This window comes from Heterodontus francisci, unplaced genomic scaffold (genome assembly GCF_036365525.1).
Source record: "Heterodontus francisci isolate sHetFra1 unplaced genomic scaffold, sHetFra1.hap1 HAP1_SCAFFOLD_400, whole genome shotgun sequence".
NCBI classification, from domain to species: domain Eukaryota; kingdom Metazoa; phylum Chordata; class Chondrichthyes; order Heterodontiformes; family Heterodontidae; genus Heterodontus; species Heterodontus francisci.
The window spans coordinates 411,596-421,496 of NW_027142281.1; positions in this window are offsets into that span (position 1 = coordinate 411,596).

A 9,901-nucleotide genomic window follows, 5' to 3' on the forward strand; every position below is an offset into this window, starting at 1 on the left:
ACTGATATGGTATAAAGTTGCTCAGTTACACACTGCCTAGAAAAGTAGGGAAACACTGACTAGTTAGCACCCAATCAACCTTCTCCCAATAAACACCAAATCTTTCCTTGTGCTGGGTGTGACTCCCCTTTCAACGTATCTCTCATAAACAAACCTCAATCTTTTTTTGTATTTTCTAGAGCTTTGTTAATCTGTATTGCTATTTTATTGATTTTTATATCTGTACCCCGAAGTCCCATTGCTCCTCGACGCAATTTAGGTTATCATTGTCCAAGGAATATGGGTTCTCAGTCTTGCTACCCAAATGTGTCAGTGTACATTTATCTGCATTAAAATTCATCTACAATTTCGTTAACGTAAAGTATTTTTCTCACAATCTGCCTTTGTATTAACTATTGCTCCAAGTAGATGTCATTAGTGAATATTGCAATTGTGCGTCCCTTTTCTGTATCGAAATCATTTATGTTAAATATGAACAACATTACTCCTAGCACCAGTTCTTGTCACACAATACTTCTTGCCCAGTTCTAACTGCTGATACAGTGCATGTTTTTCAGTTACAGTGACGGCGACTGGGGAAGTTATAAATAAATAAAGGAGCATTTTAAACATGATAGTTCTGTCACATTATAAGAAGTAGTGATGCAGGAAATCCAGTATAATCAGTTTAGAACAGAATCTGAGAACGACTGATGCCAGATCTGTGATTAATCAGATGCGTATTGAAATATAAATATTTGTATTATTGTGATTATTAATGTATTATGCTAATTATGATATAATATGCTTGTTCAGATCACAGATATCCTAGACTAATATCCGGAGACTCCCCATGCTCAGTCAGACTGGAGATCCAGTATGGTGAAAACTGGGGTACAGTGTGTGACCTTGACTGGGATTTGAAAGACGCCAATGTGGTCTGTAGCCAGCTTCAGTGTGGAGTCGCCGTGTCTGTGCCAAGATATGCCCATTTTGGAGAGGGCACTGGCCTCGTATGGACTAATATCTTTGAATGCACTGGAAACGAGACCAGTTTATTGGACTGCCGTCTTTTTCAAGGAACTCAGGAGGAGTGCAGCCACAGGAACGATGCCAGTGTGATCTGTTCCGGTGAGTACAGACTTACTGAAAGGCAGATAACTTGCTGCTTAATATTTGGAAAACTGAGGAAGGTGTCTTTCCCATGTTTCTGTCTGAAAGGTTCATATCTAAACTAGTCATGATAGTTTACTATCACTGCTATCGGTTTGGTGTAACGTGGTACAAAATACCCGCAATTACTGGTAAACAAGATGGTTCTAAATTTTAAAATTTATTCTGCAAGAAGCAAAATTTTCGCAATTTTGTTTACCACTGCACCGAATGTATATTTAGAATTGAATATTGCCTGCACAAGTTGGGAATTGACTAAATGAATATTCACTGGCCTAATTCGATACTTTAATTTGAACACCACGAATGATCCGACATTACAATAGCCTTCTGACCCTCCCTGCTCACGTCATTATTCTTATCATGCAGCACTGAAACAGGTCCGACAGCCCACCGAGTCTCTGTCGACCAACAACGACCCATTTATAATAATCCTACATTACCTATCATTCTCCCAGCACCTACCCACAGTAGGGTTAATTTACAATGGTCAACTTACTTTCGACCTGCAGGTCTTTTGCTGTGGGATGAAACCAGAGCACGCGGCAGAATCCCACGCATTCACAGGTAGAACATGCAAACCCCGCACAGGCAGCACACAGAACTGAATCCAGGTCACTGGAGCTGCGATGCTAATCACTGCTCCACTGTGCCCACGTTAACACTGACTGAATGGCAGGGGATAAAAGAACGGCTGTACTCTCGCACTGCTCAGTGCAATCAGGCCAGAAGTGAAAGATTACAAAGTTATTGATAGAATGTGTGCATTTTACCCGCTAAATATGACAGGATCGGACACATATCTACATGATCAGTACAGAGCTTTCAGTTGCACCAGTCTGTTCGATCATTCAGTTAGATCATACCTGATATGTTCTTCAAGTCTCTTTACCTGCCTTTGAACCAGATTCCTTGATCCACCGAGAAAACAAAATTCTAACAATGTTAGTCTTGAAAACTTAGATTAGATGTAACATCCACAGCTCTTTACTTTGGAAGTTGTTAAGGAATGTTCCATATTTCCACTGTTATTATAGAAAAATGTGTTTCCTAATAGTTCTCTGAGGCCCAACTATCTTCTGGTGCTTGGTCAGTTACATTCCCACCATCAAAATATCAGAAGTTCGGCTTTTTGCTGATGATTGCATGGTCTTTAGTTCCATTCACAATTCCTCGGATTAAGAAATAGTTCATGCCCACTTACATCAAGATCAGGACATTATTTAGACTTGGGCTGATGTGTGGAAAGGAACATACTCACCACCTCCGTGTCAGGTAATGACTATTTCCAACAAGAGAGAGAACAACATCTCCCCTAGCTATTATAATCAGTGAATTCACTACCACCATCAAATCCTACTGGGTGTTGTCATTGACAAGAAACTGAACTAGACCATTCACAATAATGTAGTGGCGAAGGGAGCAGGTCAGATGATCTGCATTCTGTGGCAAGTAGCTCAGCTGCAGAATTCCCAAAGACTTTCCAGCAGCTTGAAGACATAGGTTGGGATTGTGAAAGGACATGACTCTTCCAAATTTCAGGGAACATAGCCACAGTTTGTGTAATCCTTCATCATAATGAGGGGAGGCAGTGGCGTGGTGCTCATGTTACTGGACTAGCAATCCAGAGTCCCAGGCTAATTCTGGGGACGCTGGTTCAATTCCCACCATCGCAGCAAGTGGAATTTAAATTCAGTTAAAAAATCTGGAATTGAAAACTGGTCTCAATAATGGTGACCATGAAACCATTGTCGATTGTCATTACAAAAAATCTTGTTCAGTCATATCCTTAGGGGATGAAATCTGCCATTGTTAGCTGGTCTGGCCTACATGTGACTTGAGATCCACAGCAATGTTGTTGACTCTTAACTGTCCTCTTACATAGCCTAACAAATCACCCAGTTGTGAAAGGCAACGAGGCATGAACAACGAATGCTGGCCTTGCCTGCGACACCCACATCGTATGAATGAATAAAAAACAGAAACATTTGAAGCCAAGGAATCATTCTAGTATCTGTTATGCTGCACATTCTCCCTGGTCAACATATCCTTCCCAATGCATATTGCCCAATGCTGAACATTGCACCAGATGGGGCCTGACCAGTTTTTTGTTTAGCTGCAGCATCATTTCTAGCCCCTTGTATTCCATTCCACTAGATATAAATCACAGCATTCCATTGGCTGTTTTGATTTTCGCTCCTGCAATTGCCCATGACACTGAAGTCTCTTTTCCCTGTGCTGCGTCCGGCTTTTCACCATTTAGAAAGCACTGTGATCTTTTTAATTCCAAATTGGAGACCTTTTTCCCAGAGTGGGGGATTCAATTACAAGGGGACACGATTTCAAAGTGAAAGGGGAAAAGTTTAGGGGTCATATGCGTGGAAATTTCTTTATGCATTGCCAGCGGAGGTGGTGGACGCGGGCACGGTAGTGTCTTTGAAGATGTATCTAGACAGATACATGAATGGGCAGGAAGTAAAGAGATACAGACCCTTAGAAAATAGGCGACAGGTTTAGATAGAGGATTTGGATCGGCGTAGGCTTGGAGGGCCGAAGGGCCTGTTCCTGTGCTGTAATTTTATTTGTTCTTTGTTCTTTGACCTCACACTCACCAATATTGAAATAGATTTGCACAGTCACTGAATCTTTTTTTTGGAAAGTTATGCTTAAAATATACAGGATTACAATATGGCTGATGGTTTCTTTCAATGGCAATATTGAGTATGTCAATTGTATGTGGCTTTCTATCCAGTCATCTAAATCATTAATAAATATGGTGAATAGTTGAGGTTCCAGCGGGACGGTGCCATCACATCCTGCCAGTTAGATGATCTGCCCATTATCCCTGCTGTCTATCTCCTGCCACGAAACTAACGTCCTAAGTAGGTCAATAATTTTCCCTAAATTCAACTTTATCCAACAATCGGTTACGAGGGATTTTGTTGAGTGCTTTCTGGAAGTTCATCTGAGTAACATCCATTGACGTTCCCCTGTCCTCTTCTTTAGTTACCGCCACAAAATATTTGTTCAGGTTCATCAAGCATGATCTACCTTTTACAAATCCACGCTGGCTCTCTCTGATTAGCTGTAACTTTTCAAGGTGATCAGACACTGCATCTTTAAATGTACACTCTGGTAATTCCCTGACAACTGCTGTTAGGATGACCAATCTATAATTCCCTCGGTTCACTCGCTGACCTTCTTTAAACAGCAATGTGACAGTTGCAATGTTCTAATTACTGTCCCAGCAGTTTGCTCTCAATCATTAACAAAGTGATGGAAGGTGTTGTTTACAGCGCTATCAAGCAGTACTTACCAATAAACTACTCACTGATGCTCAGTTTGGATTTGTTCGGACCACTCAGCTTCAGACCTCGTCACACCCTTTGTACAAACATGGATGATATAGCTGTATTCCAGCTGAGAGTGACTGCCCTCAGTGTCAGGGAAGCATTTGGCCGACTGCGGCAACAAAGAACCTGAATAAAAGTTGTGTCCATGTAAATACTGATGCAAAGTAACTATGTATAATTCCTGCCATTTCCTTATTTTCATTTATAATATCACAACTGCCATTGTAATGAGACCACATTGCTTTTAATGACAATATATTTCTGAAGTTATTGTAAAAGTTTTGTAGCTCTTGCTATCTGTTTTGTCATCCTTTGCAATTCTTTGTATCTCTGCCATTCACGAAGATCTGTGCTTTTTTTTTTGCAATTTTGCATGTTTTTGTCTCTTTTATACTTATGATGTTACTGTGTCTTGCATGCCAGTCCATAATGGATGAGGTTGAGTTTGGAATTGGACCATTCAATGCTGTGGCCATTGAGTTGAGCTTCTTTGATGGCAGGCTTGTGCCGTTCACTGCGTCAGGGAAGCTATGGAGATCGATAAACACCATATTGTCCCCCAAACAGTGGTCTGTTCCTCATTGAATGTCTGGCTTTCTCTACTCAAGAAACGCACCATCACCTGCTGTGCAGCCAACATACCACGACCAGAACAGTCGTATGGATTGACTTGCCACGATGCACAATAGCTGACGAATTAGCAATAAGAACAATGGCATATACTGACCTATCATGGAACATAATTAACTGACCAATAACAGCCAGAACAAGAACATTTAATAACCTATCAGTAGTAAGATCCTGCCCACATTCCCGTTCTGCACTGCATATAAACGGACAGCTTCCACCAGTTCCAATTATTTCTCCAGACAATGGGCAGACTTCTTTCTTTTCTTTTGGGCTTCCTTATCTCGAGAGACAAGGGATACGCGCCTGGAGGTGGTCAGTGGTTTGTGAAGCAGCGCCTGGAGTGGCTATAAAGGCCACTTCTGGAGTGACAGGCTCTTCCACAGGTGCTGCAGAGAAATTTGTTTGTCGGGGCTGTTGCACAGTTGGCTCTCCCCTTGCGCCTCTGTCTTTTTTCCTGCCAACTACTAAGTCTCTTCAACTCGCCACAATTTAGCCCTGTCTTTATGGCTGCCCGCCAGCTCTGGCGAATGCTGGCAACTGACTCCCACGACTTGTAATCAATGTCACACGATTTCATGTCGCGTTTGCAGACGTCTTTATAGCGGAGACATGGACGGCCGGTGGGTCTGATACCAGTGGCGAGCTCGCTGCACAATGTGTCTTTGGGGATCCTGCCATCTTCCATGCGGCTCACGTGGCCAAGCCAATTATTTCTCCAGACAATGGGCAGAGCACACGGCCCAAAACTTCGCGGTATGTCAGTATTTCGAACAACTGCTTTTTCAAGAAAGCAGCTGCTGTTTTCAGCGCAAAGGCACGCGATGTAAAACCGTAAATTGGTTTTACTCAAATGCTGGATATTTTAGTTTTCCATTTCCCTGTAGCACCTAGATATGCTACATTTACAACTGTGCTCTACCCCCTCACCCCGCCCCCCACCAGCCTCCCCTCACTCATTTACTAGTTTAAGGTTCCTGTAACAACCCTATTGATCCTTTATTCTGGGACCCTGATCCCAACCCGATTCAGGTGCTGCACATTCCAACAGAATAGTTCTTTAATATCCCAGTGCAGGTGTCAGGGTCCCATGAAAGGTAACACCTCTTTTCAACATCATAACCTTCAACCACATGTTCATCTCCCTGATCGTTTATTTTTCCGATGCCAAAGTGCAAGCGGCTTGTATAATAATCCAGAGATTATAATCCTTGAGATCTTCTTATATATTTCAGCTTCTGGTACTCTCCGAAAAGAACCTCTTGCCTACTCTTCGCTATGTAGTTTATCACTACATGGTCCACAACGACTGGATATTTCCCCTCCATTCTTGCAATCTGATTTGAGATAACCCTCACTTCGCACAAGTTGGGAAATTACTGTGTGGAACTCTTAATGCCCTAATTATTGAATCACTTAAAAGTATCACATTATGCTCCACTCCTCCTCCTTTTGAACAGCTTCCTATTCCAAGGTATCACGGTCAACATTCTGGCTGTCCTTCTGACAGTCTTCATCTTTATCCTCACAAATAGCCAGGACTTTGTTCCTGTTCACCTCTGTATATCCTCGTTCTCCATTACATCTGGATTTCCATTACTGTACACTAGAAGCTGCAACAACCTCATTCTGATCCTGCAGCCCTCTACAACGTGTGACTGAAATCTGCAGCAAACTGTCAAATACTCTTCTTGCTGCCATATGTGTTGGCGTTTCTCCAATTCCCGCAACAGCTCAATGATCCTGAGCCAGAGAGTTTCCAGGTTGAGATATCTACTACAGACAAGTTCCCTCGCGGCAGTTCCATTATCTACAAATTCCAATATCCAGAAATAAACTGCTCTGCCAGAACTTAGTCTGTCTTTATTTTTGAGGTAAAATTATTTTTAGATGCATTTTAGCTTTAACGCTATTTCACTGGTTAGCTAACGCCGAAACACTAAGCACTCATCAATTAACTTAATACTTATTTACAACTTACCCACGCCCTCTCACACTCTGACCTGACAATTGCTCACTGAGTGAGTTTTTCCCTCTATTTGCCTGGTGTCTGTCCCTCAGCCCCTTCCAATAGGCTCTGCTGCTGCTGGCTGTGACGCTCTTTTAAACCGGTGGCTCTAGTCACTGACTCCAGTTTAACAGACAAAACAGAACACCTCCATCCGAACGCTCACTCTCTACTACCTAGAAAGACGAGGACAGCAGATGCATGGGAACACCATCTGCATGTTCTCCTCCGAAGCACACACCATCCTAATTTGGAACTATATAACTGGTCCTTCACTGTCGCTGGGTCAAATCCTGGAAGACCCTTCCTAACAGCAATGTGAGTGCACTGAAAGCGCATGCACTGCAGTGGGGCAAGAAAGCGGCTCACCACCATCTTTGCAAGGGCAGTTCGGGATGGGTACTAAATGCTGTCCTAGCCCGAAGGTCTCAACCCCTGTGAAATAATAAAAAATACCTCCTGTTCCCACTATGAACCGAATTCTTACTCTTCGCAAACTCCCCACTATGTTCATAATGTATTCAGTTAACATTGCAATCTTTGTTTACACTCTGCCTGAGGAGAAGTCTAAAAATAGAAACATGGATAATCGGAGTAGGAGTAGGCCAGACAGCCCTTTGGAGCCTGCTCCACCATTCAAAAAAAGTCATGGCCGATCATCTAATTCAGTACTCTGTTCCCGTTTTTTCCCCATATCGTTTGATTCCTTTGGTATTAAGAAAGATATCTATCTCCTTCTTGAATATATTTAGTGATCTGGCCTCCACTGCCTTCTGTGGTAGTGAATTCGGCAGGTTCACCACCTTCTGAGTGATGACATTTCTCCTCATCTCGGTTCTAAATAGCATACTCCGTATCTGGAGACTGTGACCATTGGTTTTGGACTCTCCAGCCATCGGGAACATCCTCCCTGTATCTAGCCTGTCTAGTACTGTTCCAGTCTTCTAGGTTTCTCTGAGTACCACTCCCATTCTTCTGAACTCTAGTGAATATAGTCCGAGTCGATCCGATCTCTCCTCTTCCGTGAATCCTGCCATCCCAGGAATTAGCATCGTAAATCTTCTTTGCACTCTCTTCATGACAAGGGCATCATTCCTCAGATAAGGAGACCAAAACTGCACACAATACTCCAGGTGAGGTCTCACCAAAGACCTGTATAGGTGCAGTAAGACATTGCTCCTTTACTCAAATCCTCTTGCCATGACGTCCAGTATTATATGCCTTTTGAGGCACATTCAAGATGCAACAGTTTAGACAGTTTCCAGCTGACAGTAATTACCCCAGTTCGGACAAGCACAGCTGATTGACTGCTTACTGCTAACCTGACTTGCACTGTTAACTGCTAACAATGAACTGCCTTGCAGTTTGGTTTTTAATTACAAGCGAAATGCTAAATGTTAAGGCTAGATTTCAGTCTTAGCCACTAATTACCAAATTCCAAACTTCCCACTCAGCTTACAACACATGCACCTAAAGGTACAGTCTATGCTTGCACACTTTGCCTTAACTCTAACTACCTTACTGAATTGCAGAAGAACATCCCCCATGCAGGCAATTGCAGTTCAAGAGGACGGTCCTGACACCGGTTTCAAGGGCAAATAGAGTTGAGCATTAACTGCCACCTCTGCCAGAGATGTCCACATCCCTCATAAAGAAAAGCAGCTCCCAAATGAGCTTGTTCTGTATTTGTTCTTCAGATCTTCTATCGCTCATCTATCAAACCACTTAAACATTTTAAACACATCAACTAGATAAGCTGTAATCCTTCTAAGCTAAAGCTACTACAAACTAAGTTTATGAAACTTGTCTTCATAATGTAACGCTTTAAGCATTGTTGCCATTCTCGTGACTCTGTCCTGAACCACCTCCAAAGGCAAAGGTTTTGTGAAGTGCAGTGCCCAAAAGTGACAACAGATACAACAGAAACATCACATCCTTCATCTTTATATTCCAAAATCCAAGAGATAAAGACCAACAATCGATTAGCATTTGCAATAAGAGGTGTTAATTTTTGAGTGTTCAGCCAACTTCTTAAAGAGGTCCTGTACTAATTATTATGATAAAAGGACACAGACCTAAAACATAACTCTCTTGATCTCTCCACAGATGCTGCGAGCCCTGCTCAGTATTTCCAGCATTTTCTGTTATATTTCAGATTTCCAACATCCGCAGTATTTTGCTTTTGTGTTGCTGTGGTAATTCTAATTGTTTTTTGATAGATAATTTGTGTAAAGTATGGATAGATAATCGTGTACATAAGATTCAACTGTTATACCCATTTTCTATTTTGCTGTTTCTATGCAGAGGATGATTTCTAAATTATTTGGATTTGTATTTGTTTCCAATACAGGGAAACATGGACCTCGATTGGTTGATGGGACGAACAGATGCTCAGGCCGGGTGGAGGTGCTACATGGAGACCAGTGGGGGACGGTGTGTGACGTTTACTTTGATTTGGAAGACGCCAACGTGGTCTGTGAGCACCTTCAGTGTGGGGCAGTAACCTCAATCCCGGGAGGAGCTCGCTTTGGGAAGGGAGCCGGTCCAGTGTGGAAGGAAAGTTACAGGTGTCGGGGGAATGAGACTCGATTGTGGGATTGTCCTGTTTCATCATGGGATCAGTTTAGCTGCTCACATGAAAATCATGCCAGTGTCATCTGCACGGGTGAGTCATCTCAGTCAATTGAACTGAAATACACCAACTGTTCTGCTGTCAAGCATCATTGACTATTTCCACAGGTCGCTGATTCACTAGTTTTGC